Genomic DNA, 25449 nt, shown 5'->3' on the forward strand with positions numbered 1-25449 from the left:
GTAATAAAATTTTTCTTTCCATTTCTAGCCTCTCTTAATGATTCTGAATCACTACTCTCACTCTTATAACTAGGTGGAGGTAGCTTGTATGCTTCATCCTCTACATTTTTATAACTATCATATGATGAAGAAGAAGAAAATTCTGTCTCTACAATCACACGTTCTACAACCACAGATTCTTCACTAACAGGATGTTCAAAAAACACATAAAAATTTTTTGGGTGATCATTGTTAAAGGTGCAGTCACATATGTCGTTAATCTCCTTGTTACCCTTTAGAATGTGCAATCCAAGTTTCATGTTAGAGCAATTAGAGTCCAACCAATACATTATTTTATACTCCAGATACCCTAAGATCTTTAACAATTCTTTCAAGTCTTTCTTATTCACAAAATCTACAACTATGGGATAAAATTTTGTCACATTTTCATCTCTGTAACATAAAATTTCACTTCCATCTCTAATAAATCAGCCACATGATGAAACATAGGCATAACAAAAATAGACATTTGCATCACATTAAAAAAATGATATTATATACACTTCAAAACATCGACCAACATAAATTTCAAAATTTCAACCCACAAAATTTAAACGCAATAAGGATAAAAAATTGTGATTTTTCTGATGAAATATATTTGACTAAAATAAGTTTAAACTTTGCACATGTCCTATTTTACTCTAATTTAAAATGAAATAATTATAGAATATTTAACCTTAACGAAACCAATTTCTCAACCAGTTCAAATTTTTCATCTTAGCTTTTTAGGACAGAGTATGGCCTATCTGGTGTTCTTCATTCAGGCTAAGTAAAACATAAAAAAAAAAAAGAAAAAGAAGAAAAATGGCACTTACCATGTTTGATTACTCTTGCAATGCAGTACCATCATTGCAAACTCGTTGTCCCTGAAAGCTTACAAGTTCATACCTTAACTCGCAAATCGTTTCAACATCATGTATAGTTTTTGAAGGAAACGAAGATGAAGGGTTTGTCTGGGTTAGAGTAAAGCATAAATGATAAAGGAGAATGAGGGGTTTTATGGAAATTCAATCTAGCCTTGACGACGCCGTTTCTAAAATTGGGAGGGTCGATTAGTCTCAATTTAGAAGAAGATAATATCCACGTAGCGGAGAAATTGACATGCCATCACTTCTCCTTCTTCCATTCGGTTGCAGGATCCGCTATAAGCAACTATGTGTGTGGTTGGGATCTGATGGATCAATTTCACATATTCAAGGGGCGCTTTATTTATTGTCCAAATAGTTGGAGACCGGATTAAGCATTTATGCTATTTTATATATATGTGTCTTATAAAATTTTAAAATTTGTGTATCGACGTATTTTATGTCATGTCGTATTTTCTGTCTATGTATCATATATGATTGTTATAACTTTTGAAAATTGAAAAATCTAAAAATTTATGGTGTTGGGCCTAAATACATCTTTATATGCATTAATAATCGGATTACCAAGGAGTATATCATTATGATTAATATTTTGAGAAAATTCTACTTTTTTTTTCTAAAAGATACTAAAATGATACCCCTTTTTTTTTATTTGTAAAATGTACATTTTTCTTCCTTATAACTTTTAAAAAATATTCTCTTTAATTTATTTTAAAATTTTTTTGTCAACTAATATTAACTTTATCCATTTTTCAAAAAAAATTTTATTTTTTACAAAAATATCCTTTCGCATAAATTTTATTTTTTTATCATTAAATTTTACTTACTAAAATACCTTTTAATAAATTATTTTTTTATTGATTAAATTGTATTTTTATCAAAATATTTTTTTTAAAAATTTAATAATTAATTTTTTTTAAGATACCCTTCAATAATTTTTTAACTATTAAATTATGATTTTACTAAAATTTTTGTTAACAATTATTTTCATATTTTACTATTAATTTTTCTATATCAATATATATTATTTTAATATTAAATAAAAAAATCTTACCACTGTTAATATATATATATAACAATTAATATATATTGATATCAGAAAATAATCTTACCAAGATTTTTTTATTTAACGTTAAAATAATATATATTAATATCGAAATAATTTATTAAAAGATATTTTGGTAAGTAAAATTTAATGACAAAAAAAATAAAATTTTTGTTAAAAGATATTTTTGTAGAAATAATTTATTTTTTCTTGAGAAATGGATAAAGTTAACATAAAAAATTTAAAATAGATTAAAGAGGAGGATTTTTAAAAATTATAAGGGAGAGGAATATACATTTTACAAATAGAGAGAAAGAAGTGTCATTTTAGCATCTTTCGGAAGAAAAAATTGAAATTTTCTCTAATGTTTTATGTATTTATTTATTAATTAATATATCAATGAATTGAAGAATATGTTCACGCTCATATTCAATCATAGACATAATTTGTTAATAAAAGATAGATTTGATTTTTATTTAAAATTTGTGTATGTTTCATTTAAGTATTAATTTTTTAGTTCAATTTTAAAGTGGTCTTGAACTTACAAATGAGGTTCGAATTTATCCCTGAACTTAAAATTGTTTTAAATTTATCTCTAAAGTTAACCACATCGTTTCCAAAAGTATTTTTTGATAACGGATTGATAATGTGGTTTGAGGAAAACTACCTTACTTTAAAGTTTTAATTATTGAAATATATATTAAAATATCAATTATATTTATACAATATATAATTAAAACTTTAAATATATTATTTTTTAAAATATATATTGTATAAATGGATTACCCATATTGATGGAAAAACAGTCTCAAGTCATAGAGAAATTAGAGTAAGGGAGCCGCCGCTAGAGAGGTCACCAGCAGCGGTGGCGAGACCAGAAGAGCGGAAGCAAGTCACGATGGCAAGGCAGCAGCGACAGTAAGGACAAGGACTACTGAACTCCTTGGCTACTCAGCTCAGACGGCGACTCAATATAGAGGGGAGACCCAAAATCAGAATCCAGTTAAAAAGATAAATGAATAGATTTTTGATTGTGAGGCTACCGATACTATGACTCATGACCTCTATCATTTTAACAGTTTGACTATACTCTCAAAAGCCCATATTGAAACAGCTAGTGGAGAATTAATTGATGTTAAAGGAGGAGAATCCATTACTTTTTTTCAGAAAAATTGAAATTAAAAAATTGTCTCTATGTCCCTGCACTATCATCAAAATTATTGTCTGTTAGCCAAGTAACAAAGGAACTAAATTGTGTGGTACTCATGTACTCTACCTTTTATCTTTTACAGGACATTCTTACGAAGGAGATCATTGGGCGTGGTACTGAGTGAGAAGGCCTTTACTACGTTGATGAAGTAGCACACCAGGGTCATGCCATGCTTGCTCACGTAACGGTTACTAGGCAACTTTGGTTATGGCACAGGCGTCTCGGACATCCTTCATTTGGGTACCTCAAGTTTCTATTTCCTAGTCTTTTTACAAGTATTACTGAACCCCTCAAATGTGAAACTTGTATTCGTGTAAAAAATCATAGAGTTTCTTTTCCTCCAACCAACACTAGAGTCGATTCTAGCTTTTTTCTAATACACTCTGATGTGTGGGGCCCAGCCCCTATTTTCCATAATAATTTTCAATATTTTGTGTTATTTGTGGACGATTTCTCTCGCATGACTTGGGTATATTTTTTAAAACACAAATCTGAAGTACCTGATAAGTTTTTTGCTTTCTACCAAATGATTCAAACTCAATTCAACAAGAAAATCCAAGTACTTCGTTCAGATAATGGTGGGGAATTTATAAATCAATCAATGCACGATTTTTTTTTATGAAAAATGGTCTTATCCATCAAACTTTCTGCCCAAATACACCCCAACAAAATGGTGTGGCTGAGCGGCGAAATCGTAAGTTACTTGAGATGACCTGAGCCATACTTTTTGATGCACAAATTCCAAAAAAAAATTTGTCTGAAGCTATAGCGACCTATACCTACTTACTAAATTGCCTACCTACCCAAGTTCTCCACCACAAAATACCCTTACAAGTCTTGGCTACTCAGACTGCAATTCCGCCTATTCTAACCTTACCACCTCGAGTATTTGGATGTTCCGTCTTTGTCCATATCCCCAAAGTCAATAGAACTAAACTTGATCCTTGTGCAGAAAAATGTGTTTTCGTTGGGTATGCTACACACCAAAAGGGATATAGGTGCTACAATCCAATCACTCGTCGTATTCATGTGACCATGGATTGTGATTTTTTAGAACCCGAATTTTAATTCAGCCGCCAACATGGCATTCAGGAGGAGAACAATAATGAACCACGAAGTTGGCTAAATAACCTTTGTTGCCCAGAAACTGTTCAAACAGAGCAAGTAGATGGAGCCACCGAGCATACTTCACTCAACATAGAAAATAACTCAGTACATACAACTAGTGAGAGTCCTTTTGAGAATGTCAGACAAGAGGTAAGTAATTGTCAATCTGATAATATACTCCCTGTTTTTAATGAGACCACTAACAATAACAGTATAGCATTGGAACATAAAGAACCAGAGCTGAATACCTTTATTCTTCTTCCAAGAAGAAACAAAGGGATGCCTCCTGATCGGTACTCACCAGAACATATTTCTTGTAACTCAAGATACCCGATAAGAGTGGCTAGAGAAGGAATAACAGATGTTGCAAAGGTTTTTTCCACCAGACTCTTAACATAAGACATTCCAAGAACTGTTCGAGAAGTCAATGAGAAAGCAGAATGGCGAAAAGCCATGAATACAGAAATGGAAGCTCTAGAGAAGAACGAAACTTGGGAGAAATGTATCCTACCAACAGAAAAAAAGCCAGTCGGGTGCAAATGGATTTTCACCATTAAACACAAGGCATATGGCACTATTGAACGGTACAAGACAAGGTTGGTGGCCAAAGGTTATACACAGACCTATGGTATCGACTACACTGAAACTTTTTCACCGGTTGCAAAGATTAATACTATCAGAGTGTTGTTTTCAATAGCAGCAAATGAAGATTGGCCACTCCATCAATTTGACATCAAGAATGCTTTCTTGCATGGAGAGTTGAAAGAAGAAGTATACATGAAAACTCCTCCGGGTTTTTCAACGGGATTTAGAAAACATGAAGTTTGCCGGTTAAAGAAGGCTCTTTATGGGCTTAAACAATCTCCACGTGCCTGGTTTGGAAGATTTACAGATGCCATAAAAAGGTATGGGTACAAGTAAAGTAACTCTTATCAATACCCTTTTTTTGAAAAAACGGGGAGATCTAATCACTTGCCTAATAATCTACATGGATGACATGATCAAAACGGAAAGTGATGCTGAAAAAATTGAAAAATTGAGAAGGAACCTATTTACAGACTTTGAAATGAAGGATTTGAGAAGACTAAAATATTTCTTAGGAATAGAGGTTCTACGATCCAGCAAAGAAATCTTTATCTCCCAAAAAAAATACATTTTGGACCTTCTGGCAGAAACAAGAATGGTGGATTGTAAACCAATAGATACGCCGATGCAAGTTAATCACAAGTTGAAGATAGTAGAATGTGCCACACTAGCAGATAAGGAAAGGTACCAGCGACTGGTTGAAAAACTAATTTACTTATCACATATTCGGCCTGACATAGCTTATGGTGTGGGAATAGTAAGTCAGTTTATGCATAAGTCACAAGAAGATAATATTGAAGCTGCCATGAGGATACTTCGATATTTGAAGGGAGCTCCAGGAAGTGGAATTATTTTCAAAAAGAATGGCCATTTGAAGGTTGAGGCATACACTGACGCAGATTGGGCGGGCAACCCAAATGATAGAAGATCAACAGCTGGTTACTTTACACTTGTTGGAGGCAACCTGGTAACTTGAAAAAGCAAGAAGCAGAAAATTGTAGCTCTTTCAAGCGCAGAATTTCGAGGAATCGTTAAAAGCATAACTGAAGTATTGTGGATAAGAAAATTGATGACTGAGATTGAGTTTCTACCACAATTGCCAAGCCAGTTGAAATGTGACAACAAAACCGCAATCAGCATTTCAGAGAATCCTGTACAACATAATAGAACAAAACATGTTGAAGTGGATCGACACTTTATCAAAGAAAAAATTGAGAATGACATTATTGAGCTTCCATTTGTGAGATCAGAAGATCAGCTGGCTGATATTCTTACTAAAGCAGTTTCAAGACAAGTCCTTGCTAAAGTTTTAACCAAGTTGAGTATTGGTGATCCCACTACTCACCTTGAGGGGGAGTATTAGAATATCATAATTAGGGAACAAAATCAGGAAAATATAAAAGAGAATTAGAAAAAAAAATTAATGTAATTTATTAGGATATTATTCCATAACGAGCGTACTCTTAGCGTACTTTTGGTTTATATATTGGTAAGAATCTTGTAATCACGGATAAAAAATATGAATAATAAAAATAATACTTTTTTAAATAATTCTTCGTTTCTTTCCTAAACTCTTTGTACCATGGTAACAATAATGTATAACTATCTGTTATTTCTAACTCTGAAAAAATTCAAGTTTTAAGTCATATGCCACTTTGGAGGGCTATACTTTATATTAACTTTTTAAACATTAAAAGTCCCAGTAATGATTCTTTAGATGCTAATGAGTCAAAAAAATTACTTTTAATGAAATTTAGAAATCGTTTATTGTTCCGTTTTAAATTCATAAATTTATAAAAATGTAGATTTTTTGGAATTTGAAGTAAAACACAAAAATTGGATATCTATTCATATTCATTTTGATTTTTTTGATATTTTATTTGAATTCAAATAGGGGGTATTTTCTTATTGACATTTATATTTTAAAATTAATAACTTAAAAATAGTATATGTCAATAACCTATAATAGTACTAAATCGAATTAAACTTATTCAATTTACTATATATAGGTTGTTCAATATTAACCTAATTCGATTTACTAGCGTCTACTCAGTTTTCTTATAAATCGAATTAGGTCAATTCGATTTACTACTAAAAAGGCTAATTCAAATTAAGTTAATTCGATCTATATAGATATGTGCACGGGACTTTGACGTAACGATTTTTGTTTTGGAGAATTTATGTAATTTTAAAATGTCTTTGGTTTAATTATGCATTTTATATTATTTTTTATTTTAAAATAAAATTTGTAGATATATTAATTTTTTAATGAACTAAAAAAATACTTATTTTTATAACTTAAATAAGCTAAACAATAAATAAATAAAAAAACAAAGGCTATGAACAATTTAAACATAGCAGTCTGCTTAAGATTACTCTCAAATTCCTTTTAAGGAGAGAGAAGTTCTATTTGATAAAGTTGTAATTTTATTGTCATTCTTATCATAGTGTTTGCTACAGTTTTTACATCTCTCTTAATCAAACGAAAGTTAATATACTAATTTCAATGCATGATATATTTTATCTTTAGCACCAACGGATCAATAAACCCAAAATCATCTTGATGATTAGTAACAAGATTAAACGCCTGCACACAATTTATGTCACAAATCACATTTCAGATTAAGAGATAGTCTCTTCAAATAGCATATAATTCCTTTAAAAAATATTATTACTCTCATTCATTCTCAAACACCCTCTTTTCTAACACTTATTAAAATCTCTAATAACGTAAGTCAAACCAACATTATTATCAAAATTAGAATAACTAGCATTACAATTAATCTTAAAAGTATTCATAGATGAAAAATTTTAAAAACTACTTAAAATAGAGGGGATGAATCTATGTTATAATTTAAAAACACTTATAAACTCATTTTTTGAAGCTAAAGTAAGATAAAAAAAATTTTATAGGCTAAGTTTTATGAAAATAAAAATTGTTATTTTTTATTTGTCATATTCACTAAAATTTCGAAAAGAATCTGAATCGGTGCTCTTTATTGTGATAAAAAAAAACGAGATAAATAATATTAAGATAAGAGGTGGCCTGGTTAGCATTTAATTGGAGACATATAGATTATAAGTTGTGAATGTTAAAAAAAATAAAAATAATAAAAGAAATAGATGAACGGTTTTTCTTGACTTGATTCAAATATAAAGTGGTAGAAGGTATGGAATTGTTGATGGTAAATTGATAATGTTAGAGAGGATGAAGGAATGGAAATTGTATTTTAATTTTAATTTTAATTTTTTAATTTTTTTTGTATTGTGTTAAATTTTTTTATTTAAAAAAATTTTATATTTGTTGTGATAAGAATGGGACGTGATGCTCATTTCTATGTGAAGCTTACTTTTTTAAAGAAGAATAATCTTAAATGTATGTTGAAATTAGACTCCCCCATACATGTATAAATAGAGGTCTATTGCCTCTTGAGAAAAACACAAGCAAGCAATAAGAAATCAATTCTCTCTTTCTTACGTTGCAATCAAATACTTCTCTCTCTTTTATATATATATACTACAACATATAATATTAGTAATATATTAATCATTCTTATTATATTAAAATCGTGGTGAATATTATTACTAGATTTATCTAATTATATTTCTTATTTTATATTACCTCTTCCTTATTTATTTATTTCACAACATGTTATCAGCACGAGACTCTGATCAAATTTTTAGGAAGACTCAGGTAACAAATTTTCATTATGTCAAGCTCTCTCATCTTGAATTCAATGCTCTTGATATATCTGGAAACAATTATTTATCATGGATACTAGATGCTGAAATTCATCTTGATTCAATGGATCTTGGAGATACCATTAAGGCCGAAAATAATGCATCCCAAAAAGATAAAGCCAAAGTCATGATTTTTCTTCGTCGTTATCTTGATGAAGGATTGAAAAATGAATATCTCACATTAAAAAAGACCATGAAGAAAGGTATAATCATCAAAAAACGGTGATACTTCCTCAAGCCTAATATGAATGGACACACTTGCGTTTACAAGATTTTAGATCCATAAATGAATATAATTCTACAATATTTCGAATCACCTCACGAATGAAATTATGTGGAAAAAAGATAACTGACCATGATATGTTGGATAAAACTTTCTCAACCTTCCATGCCTCGAATGTGCTCCTGCAGCAGTAGTATCGAGAAAAAGGGTTTAAAAAATATTTTGAGTTAATTTCTTGCCTTCTTGTTGCTGAACGCAACAATGAGTTGCTCTTGAAAAATCATGAAGCGCGCCCAGCTGGCGCCGCCCCATTTCCTGAAGTAAATGCGGCAAATTACCCCAGAAGAGGTAAATTGCAAGGTTTTAATAACAAGAAAAATTATGGAAGGAAAAGGAATTATATTCAAAAGAGAGGATCTCACCAGAAGTGGGATAAAGAAAGAAATATCGGGCAGAATAAGTCAACAGAGGATAAGTGTTTCCGTTGTGGTGGAAAGGGTCATTGGTCACGTACCTGTCGTACTCCAAGGCACCTAGTCAATCTTTACCAGGCATCTTTGAAAAAGGACGACAAGGGAAAAGAATCGAATTTCGTTTCAAATGATACTGAAAATTCCACCACTCATTATGATGTATCTGATTTCTTTGAGGACCCTGAAGAAAATATTGGTCATTTAATCAATGATGGAATAGTTTAATATGTGGGATTGTTAAGTATCTATGTAAATAAATAATGTAAAGAACTTATTGTTAAGTTTTATTTAAGTTTCAAATGTGATGCATATAAATAATGAAATATTAATGTTTATGAATTTTGAAATCATTAAATGTGTTATGTTTTAAAATAAAATTTTAGTATATGACATTATTTTTATGTGCAGTATTTCTTAGAAGTATAATTAAGATCAAGTATTCAATTTAAAATGTGCATACTACTCATTTTATTATTATTTGTCTTTGAAGAGAATGGCAAGGATATGTAATGAAGATGTATGCCTTGCGGATAGTGCAAGTTCGCACACTATTCTCAAAAGTGATATATATTTTACCCATCTTGTGCCAAAAGAAGAATGTGTTAATACTATTATTGGCTCAGGCAATGTGATTGAAGGCTCCGGAAGAGCTATAATTTTATTTTCCGGAGGAACAAAATTCATAATAAATAATGCACTCTTGTCTACCAAGTCTCGAATAAACTTGTTGAGCTTTAAAGATATTCGCCGAAATGGATATCATATTGAGACAATGAATGAGGAAAGTCATGAGTACTTATGTATCACAACTCATGATTCAAATAAAAAGGTTATATTAGAAAAATTACCCTCACTTTCATCTGGGTTATATTATACCAAGATTAGTGCAATTAAATCACATGCCATTGTAAACCAGAAGTTTACTAGCCCAAATGAATTCATAACTTGGCACAACCGATTGGGTCATCCGGGAACAACCATGATGAGGAGAATTATTAAAAACTTCCATGGACATTCACTAAAGAACCAGAAGATTCTTAAATCTAGTGAATTTTGTTGTGCTGCATGTTCTCAAGGGAAGTTAATTTTAAGGCCATCACTAGTAAAGATTGGATTTGAGTCCCCTGAATTCCTAGAAAGGATTCAAGGTGATATATGTGGACCTATTCATCCACCATGTGGATCTTTTAGATATTTTATGGTCCTGATAGACGCATCTTCGAGATGGTCACATGTGTGCTTATTGTCTTCGCGCAACCTGGCGTTTGCGAGATTACTGGCTCAAATTATTCGATTAAAAGCACAATTTCCGGAAAATTCAATCAAAGCAATTCGTCTTGATAATGCTGGTGAATTTACTTCCCAAGCTTTTGATGCTTATTGTATGGCTAATGGAATAAGTGTTGAACATCCAGTAGCTTATGTTCACACACAAAATGGGTTAGCAGAATCGCTTATTAAATGCCTCCAATTAATTGCTAGACCCTTACTTATGAGAACAAATCTCCCAACCTCGGTTTGGGGGCATGCTATTTTACATGCCGCAACACTTATTCGTTTGAGACCAACGAGTTACCATCAGTTCTCTCCTATGCAATTAGCCTTTGGCCAGCAGCCAAATTTTTTCCATTTAAGAATATTTGGGTGTGCGATATATGTTCTCATTGCACCACCTAATCGCACCAAAATGGGACCCCAAAGAAAATTGGGGATATATGTTGGATATGATTCTCCCTCTATAGTGAGGTATCTTGAGATATAAACTGGAGATGTATTTAAAGCCCGGTTTGCAGATTGTCATTTTGATGAATCAAAATTTCTAACATTAGAGGGATAGAATAAGCTTCCTGAAAAGGAACTTAATTGGAATGCATCATCGTTGATGCATTTAGATCCTCGATCAGGGCAATGTGAAATAGAATTTCAAAAGATTATACATTTGCAAAGAATAGCAAATGAATTGCCTGATGCATTTTCCGATACAAAGAGGATAACCAAATCTTATATACCAGCAGAAAATACCCCAATTCGAATTGATGTCCCAGTAGGACAAGTAGCCACTGAAGCAAATTCACGCCAGAAGTGTGGTAGGCCTGTCGGTTCTAAATACAAAAATCCTCGAAAGAGAAAAGATGTAAATACTATTCCTGTTGAAAAGACATAGTAGAGACACCTGTAGTTGTCCAAAATTCTGATATGATTTTAACGCCAGAAGACGTTCAGGTACCTGAAAATTGTAAAAATGACGAGATCTCGATAAATTATGTCTTTACAGGAAAGAAATGGGACCGAAATAAGATAATTGTCAATGAAATATTTGCATATAATGTGGCATTAAATATCATGCATGAAAATAAGGATCTTGAGCCAAGATCAGTCGAAGAATGTCGACAAAGAAATGATTGGCCAAAATGGAAAGAAGCCATGAAGGCTGAGTTAGACTCACTTGCAAAATGTGAAGTCTTTGGACCTGTAGTCCGTACACCAGAAGATGTAAAACCTGTTGGATATAGGTGGGTATTTTGAGAAAACGAAATGAGAAAAATGAAGTTGTGCGCTATAAAGCCCGTCTTGTGGCACAAGATTTTTCACAAAGGCCTGGTATAGATTATGAAGAAATGTATTCCCCTGTAGTGGATGCGATAATATTGCGTTATTTGGTCAGTTTATCTGCATATCATAAACTGCATATGCATTTAATGGATATGGTAACAGCCTACTTATACGGCTCATTAGATCGAGATATATATATATATAAGTCCCTGAATAATTAAAGATATATACACCATCCAATGAATATTCGCAAGGGTTATACTCAGTCAAATTGCAAAGATCTTTATATGGTTTGAAGCAATCTGGACGAATATGGTATAATCGTCTTACTGAGTATCTGGCCAAAAATGGATTCAAGAATGATGATATATGTCCATGTGTTTTCATAAAGAAATCTGCATCTGGATTTATTATAATTGCTGTGTACGTTGATGACTTAAATATCATTGGGACTCCTGAAGAGATTCCAACAATTATAAAAACTCTAAACGAAGAGTTTGAGATGAAAGATCTTGGAAAGATTAAATTTTGTCTCAGCCTGCAGATCGAGCATACAAAAAATGGCATCTTTATTCATCAAGCGACATACACAGAAAAGATCTTGAAGAGATTTTATATGTATAAGTCACATCCATTAAGTACCCCAATGATCGTAAGATCTTTGGATGTGGAGAAGGATCAATTCCGTCCTAAGGAAGAAAATGAAGATATCCTTGGTCTTGAAGTACCATATCTTAGTACCATTGGAGCGCTAATGTATCTTGCTAATAATACACGACCCGATATATCATTTGCTGTGAACTTACTAGTAAGGTATAGTTCCTCTCCAACCAGAAGACATTGGAGCAGAATCAAGCAAATCTTTTGATATCTTCGTGGAACGGTTAATATGGGATTGTTTTATCCCTATAGATCCAAGTCACAATTAGTTGGTTATGCAGATGCCGGATACTTGTCTGATCCACACAAAGGGAGATCTCAAACAGGATACCTGTTCATATATGGTGGTACAGCTATATCATAGAGGTCCACAAAACAGACGATAGCAGCAACATCCTCTAATCATGCTGAAATACTAGCGATTCATGAAGCTAGTCGCGAGTGTTTTTGGTTGAGGAGTCTAATTCAATATATTCTGTCATCATGTGGACTGATTGATCATAAGATAGCTCCAACTGTCCTGTTTGAAGATAATACAACATACATTGCTCAACTTAAAAGCGGATACATCAAAGGTGATAGAATAAAGCATATTTCTCCCAAATTCTTCACTCATGATCTTCAAAGTCAAGAGACAATTGATGTCCAACAGATCCACTCAAGTGACAATCTGGCAGATTTATTTACAAAATCACTCCCAAAATCCTCCTTTGAAAGATTAGTACATGAGATTGGGATGCACCGATTTCGAGATATTAAATGATATCGACAAGAGGGAGAGACTGTACTCTTTTTTTCTTGGTCAGGTTTTTTCCCTTGGTCAGATTTTTTTCCCATTGAATTTTTCTTGACAAGGTTTTTAATGAGGCAGTTCCCATCATAAAGAATTTTGTACTCTTTTCCCTTCACTAAGGTTTTTTCCTACTGGATTTTTCTTTAGTAAGGTTTTAATGAGGCATAATCTTAAATGGGCATCCAAGGGGGAGTGTTGTGATAAGAATAGGATGTGGATGCACATTCCTATGTGGAGCTTACTTTTTCAAGGAAGAATAATCTTAAATGTATATTGATATTAGACTCCCCCATACATGTATAAATAAAGGTCTATTGCCTCTGAGAAAAACACAAGCAAGCAATAAGAAATCAATTCTCTCTTTCTTATGTTGCAATCAAATACTTCTCTTATATATATATACTACATCATATAATATTAGTAATATATTAATCATTCTTATTATATTGAAATCGTGGTGAATATTATTACTAGATTTATCTAATTATATTTCTTATTTTATATTACCTCTTCCTTATTTATCTTATTTATTTATTTCACAACAATATTTCTAATATTCAAGTACGGATCCATGCATAGTAATGGGGTACTTGCCCCACTCCCATTTTATTTTTTTAAACCAAATATATATATCCCATTTTAAATTTTAAATGACTCTATTACAAATAAATTATAAATAAATTAAGTCTAATTATTAAAAGTCTTAAACCTACTTTATCTTTTTTTTATTATTTTAACTATTAATTAACCTAATTAAATTTAGTCTTCTTCTTTTCTTAAATCCCGGTCGTCACTCATTTATTTTCATAAATCCTCTTCTTAGTTTCATATTTTCAATCTTCTTTTTTATTCCTTGTCTAGTGGTCATCTTCTCTTCATCAAAAGATAAATTTTAAATTCTCTATTTTATTTTATATAGTTCTTTATAATTCTATATATCTTTCAATTTCATTGTTTCTCTTTTTGATATTTTTTAATTGTAAATTTTAATTCAAATAATTATAGTTTAGGTATTAATCTATTTTTTTATTCTCTTTATTAATTTATACATTTTATTTTATTCTCAATTTAGTGATCCTTATTATTTATTTGTTTATCTTTCATTCTATTTTATTACATGTAATTATGTTGCATATAAGTTTTTAAAGTGAATTGATCAATTTACTAATGTAAAATATATATATATATTTTTTTTAAAATAGTAATAAAAAAATATTTTTAAAAAAAGCTACTACTAAAATCTGAAATCACTCCATTAGTCTCTTTTAATAAAAAAAAAGTTTTTAGAATTCAATGTGAAAAGTCTGACAGTTAATCCTGGATAACGACCCAAAATTTAAAATTATGATCTAAATGACAGAAATAAAATATATATTTTTATATTTTTAAATTTAAATTAATATATATTTTGATAGTAATATATATTATTTTTGTTCTCTCAACATAAATTTTCTGAATCTGTTACTGTTAATATTTATAGCTAGTATAATTTAAGAAGGACAGTTTTTCAATGTTAGGAATGTAATACTTTAATATTTGAGAAAAGGACAAATAAGTCCCTGACCTTTTGTCCCGCGAACATTTTTAAGTCCCTGACCTTCACAAAACTTAGACGGATCAATCCCTCCGTTCACATGCTTCCGTCAGGGATTGATCTGTCAAAATGCTTCCGTCAGGGACTGATCCGTCCAAATTTTGTGAAAGTCAGAGACTTAAAAGTATTTTTCAATGGACAAGAACAAAAATATCCACGAGACAAAAGATCAGAGACCTATTTATCTTTTTCTCTTAATATTTTAAATGAGAATGAAAAAGATCAAGTATCCTCTTACAAAAAAGTGAGAGAAAGTATATAAATTACGATTTGCGTTTAAGTGCGGTTTTTAATTTGAATGGTCATTTCGCATTTTTTGCTTTGAATTTAGAAATACTTATTAGAAGCAGACAAAATTGCATGTAATTTAGTTAGATTTAGAAATTGTTTGGAAAACAGCAGAAGCTATTTTTAAAAGTTAGTCACAAAAAAATGATGAAAAGTTAGTCACAACAAAAAATGATGAAAAGCTACTATACGCGTGTTTGGCACTATTTTTTTAAAAAAAATTAACTTTTTGATAAATTAATTAACAACTTTTTGAAGAAGTAAAAATATATGACTTTTTTTTTGATAAGTCGTTCTATCTGCTAAAATCCCTGGCCTTTCACCATTATTTTTACGCAATGTTCTATCTGCTAAAAATATTGGCCCTCCACCACTATTTTAAAATAATGTTCTATCTGAATCACCTATTACATGTATTTTTTCTAGTTATTTTTTTTATCATTTTACTACTCTATTTTTATTATTAAATTTGTATTTAACATTGTGTGTAGTATGAAATCTCAGTTTTAATTTTTTTTCACGTGTGATTTTATTTTTATATAGCTTGCTATTATTTTTATTGTTAGTTATAGTAAGTTCTTGGCCACAGTAAAAGAAAAGAGAATTCTAATAGGAGTAAACAAAATAAAAAAATAACAATAAAATATACATTGACACACATTTCAAATTTATTTTTTACTAGTGTTAAACCCGTGCGATGCACGGGCTTACATTTTAATTTGACATGCTAAATCGAAAATAATATTTTATAATCATAAATTTTTTTAAGTTTAGTATAACACTATTATTGTCATTATATAATAAATGTATTAAATATGTTGTTTTATCTTTATTCAAAGTAAAATACAAATGGAACAGTTTGAAGTCTATAATATTATTGAATCATAGGAAAAGAGAGCTAAAAAATAAGAACATATATAACTGTAATAATAGCATGTCAGTTTTACACTGAACTTTATATTATAAGGCTAATGAAAATTTATCGACAACCTAGTATTTTACTAACCTCATTAGTAAAGCAATTGGCATATGATACTGTGCTCCATGTTACACATTTTATTTCAAGTCTGAAGGTATAGTTAATAAATTAGTTATATCTACGATAAATATTTGTACAAAAGTGTAAATTATAACATGTTACTAAAATGAAAATACTATTTTTTTTACCTAAATATTACTAAAAATTTCGTTGAACACAACATTTGTTGTTGATGAGTTTGGATTGTTGTCTTCATCTAGAATTATAATATTCACGCCATTGCGATTCTTAATTAACTCTTGACAAAACAACGTAAAGTTGTCGATTGGTGAACACTAATTTTGTCAAGTAAAGTCTTACATGTGATCATGATTTATCACATATAGTGAAATACCTTAGTTTTTCAATATTTTTCTCCTCATATATAGTATCTCGTCAGCTAGGGGTGTGCATGGCCCGGCCCGGCCCGGTTCCGAACACTTTAGGGGCTATTTTGGTGTGATTTTATCGGGTCTAGGGTAAGGGTCTCAAAAATAGACCCGGTCATTATTTCGGGTCGGGTCCGGGCCATGGCTCGGATCACTCGAAGTCGGCCCGGTGGCCCGGTCATCACACACAATTAATATTTTGTGTTATTAGTGATGGATGATGGCTATTCTTATGTGGAATTTAAGTACTGTAAACTTTAATATTTTGTGTTATTAGTTATTATAAGACTATAAGTTAATGTTTTATGTTTAAAATGCATAAGATTTTAGACTAATGTATAATATTGTGTTATTTATATTTATTTAAATATTTAATGTTATTAGATAATATTAGTATTGATTATGGTTATGCTTTAATTTTAGAGAAGAGTTGGTTCTTGTTATATTTTTCTAAGTGAATTTTACCATGTCAAATAATAGTTGGAGTCTTGAAAATTTTGATATTTTCACATGCTAGCTTATAAGAAGGTATCAAGGTATTGTAGTGTTAACGGCCCGGTTTTCACCCGATTTTTACCCAGTATAATCGTGGTCCGAAAGTGTATAGGTTTCATCGGGTTTAGGGCCGGGTTCGGGTCTAATAAATAGGCCCGATATATATTTCGGGTCGGGTTTAGGTCACATCAAACCCAGTTTCACCCGGCCCATGCACACCCCTATCGTCAGCCAATAATGTCTAAGTTGCATTCTAAATACGATTTGGTTTGTTAACATTATTAGATATTAATAGCATCACAAACAGTTTTTTCAATTGATGACCAGACCTTATTAATAGCTATAATGAATTTTTTATCGTCACACAATAGTCCCATAAAATAGAAAACATCTTGGAAGTTAGGATATGTAATCTCATTAACTGTTCTAATAAACTCATATGTTGTGCAATCATTTTGAATAATTAACAAAATTCTCATATATTAGATATCACATGTACCCAATGAAACATAGTTTAACCTCCCGATAGAATAGTAATACTCTCTCTTGCGTGGATATCATTCCTTTTTTTTTCTATCATAAACAAATTAATTTGGAAACTCAGCATACGTTAAAGATTGACCTGCTTCAAATTCTTTGTTGGTCTCCATCCATGCTAAGAATATCGCACCTTTCCCTTTCTCTTAATCCATGGTTTTCTCAAAATTGTCATTATTTTTAAAAATGATATTTTACTTTTCAGATAAATAAAAGGTTAATCTCATCACTGAAAGTCACCTCCGATGAATATCATAAGTCAAAATTTTTCACACAGCCTCCTTTATAGATAAATATCCACAATTATAAAATTGTTTGATTTCATATTACTTTTTTTTAAGTATGCTTTATCTTTTATATTTTTAATACTAGCGTGCTAATAATAACATTTTAAATAAAAAGATAGAAAAGTATTTATTTACCGAAAATAATTTTTTCTTAACAAATTAAAATTCTTCAAGCACAAAAAAATTTAATATTACAAAAATATTTATAACAAAAATAAAATTAAAATAACAATCTAAATAAAAATACTAAAATAAAGAAATTTAAATTTATAGAATAAAATCTTGAAATAAATCTAAATAAATAAATTTAAATTAAAGTCAATATTAAAATTCTTAAATTTCGTTTTAATCTAATATCTGTAAATGTTTATATTAAAAAAAACTAATTAAAACTTAAAAAATAACAAAAAAATGTGCCAAACTTTATACATATATATTTTATATTTTAAAATTTAAAAATTAACAAATTCATAAAATCTTAGACACACTTTATAAATTATTTTTTATTAAAGAAATAGTTACAATTTAAAAATTAATAATTAATTAATTATTTTAATTTTAAAAAGATTAAACGACGTGAAGTATTTTTTTAAAGTATGTTTATTTTTTATATTTTTAATATTAGCATATCAATTATAATATTTTAAATAAAAAAATAGAAAAAATATTTATTTTTAGCAAAAATAATTTTTTTAACAAATTAAAATCATTCAAGTACAAAAAAAAATTTAATATTATAATTTTTTTTGTAACAAAATAAAGTTAAAATAACAATCTAAATACAAAATACTAAAATAAATATATTTGAATATATAGAATGAAATCTTAAAACAAATCCAAATAAATAAATTTACATTGAAGTTAATATTAAAATTATTAGATCTCGTTTTGCTCATCTATTATGTATAAGTATTTATATTTAAAAAATAATAATTGATTATCTATCATCTCTTAGTAAATTCATGAATCAAGACACAAGAGTCTTCTTAACTGAGGCATGTATTTTTTGAAAATTTTTTTGAAAATTTCAATTTATGAACAAATAGTTTAAAATTAAAAAGTAACAACTTAAATAAATAATAGTAATAATAATTTATGATTTAAAAGAATAATCTATAAAAAACTTAAAATTTAAAAAATAACAAACTAAGCAAATAATTTAAAATTTAAAAAATAACTACCTAAGCAAAATAACTTAAAATTTAAAAAATAACAACTTAAACAAAACAACTTAAACAAATAACTTAAATTTAAAAAGTAACGACCTCTTTTAAATTTGATTTTTTTTTGTTGTGTTTTAAAAGGACGTTTTGCTTCCGTTTTCAAATTTAACCTCTTATTATTTTGTTTTCGAACTTGTTTCTTACTACTACTTGCTTCTTATTGTTTTGTTATTACTTTCAAATTGTTAATTTCATTATTAAACAACTGTCTTAATTTTAAAATAATTTATAAATAGTTTACAAATAACTTTGTTTAAATTAGTTCAATAATATTAAGATTTAAATATCTAACTATCTTGTTAATAAACTCGAAAACTAAATTCTTATTGATATCTAACAATCTAACCGAATAATTTATTAATTTTTTTAAAATTAGTTTAATAATACTAAGATTTAAATATCTAACTACCTTGCTAATAAACTCAAAAACTAAATCTTTATTATTATCTAACAATCTAACCAAATAATCTATTAATTTATAAATGAAATTACAAAAGTTTCTAATAACGATATTTAAGCAAATAATATTAAAACTCAACATATGAGCGCTACGTTAGCAAAAAGTCTCCCCATATGTATTCGGTCTAGAGAAAAGATTATCTCAAATTTAAAAAGTAACAACTTAAACAAATAATAAATTATAATTTATAAATAACATTTTAAAAATTTTTAGTGATGACATTGACACCTAATCAAATTATTAGTTTAACCATATTAAAAACTAAATACCCAACAACCTAAGAAAGCATATTTAAAAATTTAAAAGGTAACAACCTAAGCAAATAATAAGTTATAATTTATAAATAAAATTTTAAAAATTTTTAGTCACGACACTTAAGCAAATAAATTTCCAAAATCAATGTATGAGCACCACGTCAACATAAGAGCTTCCTATTTGTATTGTTATAAAGATAAAAATAAAAATATGCTTATAAAATATGTAATATAATATAAAAATATATATTTTTTTAAAATAAAAAATATTTGATTTATTTTATTTATTTAAAAAATCTATTAAGCATTTCACCGGGAGAATTTTCGTAATACTCCAAATTAGTTTTTTAAATATTTTTGTTCGAAAAGTTTAGTTATAAATATATTTTAACCATAAAATATTTTATTTTATTAGATAAATGAGTTCTAATGTCAAATTTTAGTAAAAAACTTTTAATAAATTAATATCAATTTTTATTTAAAAAATATAAAAAATTTTTAAAAATTATAAAAAAATTGTAAATTATGATTATTATTTATATTTTAATATTAATATACCAATGAGAAAATTTTACATAAAAAGATAGAAAAAAGATCTGTTCATCGATAATAGAACTTTTTTAACAAATTAAAATCTTTCAAGCGAAAAAATAATTTAATATTACAAATGAAATAATCTGTCGTTAATCTGTCCTTAATTTGTAGATATGACAATTTTTCAAATCACACGCTATCTCTTTTTCTTTCTTTCTTTCTTTCTTCTTCTTTAACATTTTACTAACATCTTTATTAGTTCTGATTTTTTTTATGCCATTATTAAATAATTTCGGTTCATTTCTTAGTTTATTTCGATTTATTTGTGTGTTAATTGAGATTCACTTGATGCTGCTGATAAGTATTGACCCAATTTTTTATTTTTTAAGTAATTTTTTAACTGTTTGTTCAAATCTGAATCGAATTCGGTTCATTTATGGATTGAATTAGGTTCACTTGATACTACTTTTAAGTATTCACTAAATCTGCTATTCCTTAAGAAATTCGGTTCGTCTCTTAGTTTAATTGAGTTCATTTGCATGTAGAAATGAATTAAAATGTGTTTTTCTTGTTGATTGAATGTTTATCACTTTTTGTTCAAATCTAAACCGAATTCAATTCATTTGTGAATTGAGTTAGGTTCACTTGATACTACTCTTAAGTATTCACCAAATCAGAACCAAATTCGGTTCATTTCTGAATCCAAATAAACCTCAATTAAAAGAAGGTAAAGAAAAAGCGCAACAACAACAGCAACAATAAAAGAATGACGATTAAGAGAAAACACGCGAAGAAGAAGAAGGAACGCGAAAAAGAAGAAGGAGGAAGGCGAAGAAGAAGAAGAAGGAGGAATGCGAAGATAAAAAAACAAGAAAGTGGAGAAAAAGAAGGAAGAACACGAAGACAAATATGAGGACGAAGATGAAGACGAAGACGAAGACGAATAAGCGTTATTGAAATGCGCATGAGTATACACGGGTGTAATGAAAGTGATTTTTGTTGAGTTTGGACTTGCTTGATTAAATTTGGATACAAAAATATTTGGACGTGTAGTTGGGCTTATTAAAATAATGAATTTATTTTCATATTTTCATAAATTAAAAGATCATTCAGATTAAATAGGTGATATATTTTGTAGAATTCTTTATTGCAAAATTAAAAATTTATTTAAACTTGTGTTGTTATATTTTAAATTTTAAATTATATATATTAATGTTTTTAATATATTATCTTTAAATTTTTGTCTTCATGGATTTAAATTTAAAATTATTATAATTTTAATTGATTAATAATTAATTACTTTTTTACACCATCTTTGTAGTAATTAAGAATGTCAATATAAAATAAAAAAAGATAAAATCAACTAACAAATAATACCTAGGAAATAAATTAAAAAAACACTATAATTTCGTATGTTAATTATTATTTACGGAAATATTTGGTAACCAAAGAAAACCAACCAAAAACAGTCATAATTTGTCTTATTTAGCATTCATTAATTGTTGCGATAATTAATAAATGCTAAATAAGGCAAGTTCTGACTGTTTTTTTTCTCCCTAGTATTACCCTATTATTTATTATAATATTTGTGTTTAAGGAAAATATTTATTCTCTTTGTATATAGTAACAATAAAAAAAGAAAAAAATATTATACTTTTAGAAATAATTAAAATCAGGATTTGCCCATGAAAGTTTAGCTTTTCCCGTTGAACAACTATAATTACTTAAAATTAATGAATTTGTTGTCATTAAATTATTGTTAAAATATTTGATTCACATATAAATACTTTTTATATAGACTTTTATAGATGAATTGTGATAATTGTGATTTATGAGTTGTGATTAGGTTGGCTATATAAAGGGTAAACGATTTAAATAAACCAAATGACAATGAGATTTAAGGTAGTATTTGGTGGAGAGATAGAGATGGAAAGACTGAGACTGAGAGATAGAGACTAAGAGACAGAGATTGAAATAAATTTTAGTATTCTGTTTGGTGCAAAATGGAAGACAGAAATTGAAACAAGAATGAAATTCTAATTTAATTTGTACAAAGGGTAAAATTGGAATTAACTAATTGAAATGAAGGTATTTTAGGTATAAAATATTATTAAAGTTTCAGTCTTCATCTCTACAAATTTTAGTTCCCTGTGTCCCTACTTTTTGGAGGTACTGAAATACTGAAATTTTAGGGACAGAGACAGACTGAACCAACAAACATGATACTGAGTCTTAATCTCCGAGTCTCTGTTTCAGTACCTCAAAACAAACGCTATCTAAGTGAGTCAATCAAAATAAAGAATAGTACGTGAAGTTTTCAAAGCATTTAATAATATAAATCGAATTAGTATGATTCGAATTATAAGTTATAGTAGTAAATCATATTAGCTTGTATCGATTTAATAAGAAATCTTGTACTACACATAAATCGAATTGATCCATGTCGATTTAGCCATGCTCCCACTAAATCGAATTAGGACCCATATATTTACTAAACAATTCATACGGTTTCATGTCACCCATAGTAAATCGAATTGGAGTAATTTGATTTAGTCCAAAGTTTGTGCCTATAGTAATTCGAATTATATCCTAGTAAATCGAAAAGTCTTTATTCGATTTATATAGGTTGGTTGTTCAATGTAAATCGAAATAGTCTCATTCGATTTACATCCACAGCCACTATAAATAATTTGAATTCACTTCTTTCAAATTACATTTTACCAAACTATACCCCACGAAATCCAGAGAAAGCAACGCAACCTATCGAAATGGAAGACGACCCGAATCAAATCTACCAGTTGGATGGAGTCACACATATCGCTAGTAGTGTGCATGAAGAGATTAGTAAATAAATTTTAATTTTTGTATTTTCTGTAAAAAAATAAATAAATAATTGCTAGTGATATTAAATTGCTTAAAACTTGATTATTAAAATGATTAGAATGTCTTAACTTCAAGTAGTAGTTAGAGTTTTGATTTAGGGGTAGTAGTGTGTTAGAAGCTGGTTAGTGATATTAAACTATTTAGAACTTAATTATTATAATTGTTAAAATCTTTAAGTCTCGAATAATGGTTAGAGTATTGATATATAGTAGTATGTTAGAGTATTCAAATCACAAATGCATGTTGGATAAGGAATTTCGAGAGTTTCATAGAAATTCTGGTTAAAGTATTTTTTATTAAAATTATCCATTTTAGATGGTTGTTGTTTTGTGAAGTATTATGATTCTAAGAGAATTTGTTCAATGTCATGCAGTCCCACCATTGTATCATGAGCATGAAGAGGCAGCATAGTATACCATTAGTCCTCCTGTATCCTGTGTGTCTCTGGCCCCAAATCTAACAGGCACGGCAGGTACCTCCTGTTGTCTCATGACATCCAAGTCCAAAGTTAAAAAGTGCGAGAGATGTTGCAGAGTTTCTGAACTAGCCGCTCCACCACCCCTAACTGGAGTACTCTTCGCTAGCTCATCATTACTATCATATGCAATCGTGGCAGGCTCCACATCATCATCATCATCATCCTGAAATGCATCTTCCATACCATCCGGTGCTCCACCCTGTCAGAATTCTGGTACCACATCAGGAATGCCGGCCATCGCAATCGCAACATCACCAAAGGATCCAGTGTCACCCACTTCTCTGTCACGAGTGCGATTTAGAATAGTAGCGAAGGACGGAGAGGCAACCAAAGCTGCCTCAGGCTCAATTATGGCAAAGATGAAGAGGCACTAACGGACCTCGGACTAGAGCAGGTTACCATGGCTGAAGACTGAGGATTCCAATTAAAACCTCCCGAACTAGAGATCACATCCACAAATTTGGCCAACAGCTCAGGGGTTCTCACCTCCGGAAATTGTCGACGACAATGAAGTAGAACTTGCAAATCTTCGTCGCTACCTATGACGAACAAATTATACTTCACATTATTCTGCAAAACAGAAATCAAAATTCTGTAGAATAATTTCTCTACCCATTTCACGCCTTGCAGCCCAAGTTTTCGAATTATAGTATTCTGAAACTCGGTAAACTCGTTGAAGGTTTGAAGAAAACACTAAGCGAATCCTTATTGGTAAACTTAATTCTAGAACGCGTTTTATCCTTAATCGATCCTCTATAGCGCACCAAAACTAAAAAACTCTCATTACTAGCCATTGCAAATCACTATGACGAAGAATTCACATTCAATAGCTATTTATATACATTTGTGGCCTAGTAATCGAATTAAGTTACATCCATTTATATATCTTGCTGAATATATACTAAATCGACTTGCCCCTGTGTCGATTTATTCATGGACATTACGAGCATGGTAAATCGAATTAGACTTGTTTGATTTACTAGAAATCCTCACCATGCATGTATAAATCGAATGAGTGATTGATTTGCATAAAATGCTACTAAATCGAATATGACTGTTTCGATTTACTACCAACGATACTAAATCAAGTATGCATGCTTCGATTTACATAAAATATCCTTTAAGACATGTATATAATATTTTTTTTATTTGGGTGATTTACGTAATTTGAGTTACCATTAGTTTATTTAGATTTTTTATCCCTACCTAAAATCAAAGCTTTATAGAATATTAAAAAAAAAAAAAAAACTCATATTGTCAAAATACTTCATAATAATATATATTATTTTGTCATTCTATGATATAATTAGTAATATATATATTTCATCTAGATACACAAAAGTATCTGGAATTCATTGTAAGAAAATGTTGAACTAAAATATTTAAAAGATAAAACTATATGTTTAAGTAAAAAAAATTCAAATTTAAAAGAGAAATGTTGTAACAGAAAAAATATAGTTTAGTATATATTTTTTTAACTTTTATATCTATTTAATGCATAATATATAAATAATTTATTGACTTTTCATTTTTAATGTACTCGTATATTCTAAATATTACTATATCTTATGAATTATAAGTGGGAATAATTTTATTATAAATATTAATAATTTAATCATTATTAAGATTATACATGTTTTCGTAAGAAAGTACCATAATTGGAGTACTATATGCTTGGAGAGCAAGAATCTCAGTGTCATTTTTTGTAAATAAA

General features: G+C 29.1%; 1 pseudogene; it reads right to left on the reverse strand.

Annotated features, from left to right (window-relative positions):
* Nucleotides 1-23643: 23643 nt before the first annotated feature.
* On the reverse strand, nt 23644-24529 carry LOC148546900 (uncharacterized; annotated as a pseudogene).
* Nucleotides 24530-25449: the final 920 nt, after the last annotated feature.

This window comes from Arachis ipaensis, chromosome B9, assembly GCF_059453495.1.
Source record: "Arachis ipaensis isolate K30076 ecotype BB chromosome B9, ASM5945349v1, whole genome shotgun sequence".
NCBI lineage: Eukaryota > Viridiplantae > Streptophyta > Magnoliopsida > Fabales > Fabaceae > Arachis > Arachis ipaensis.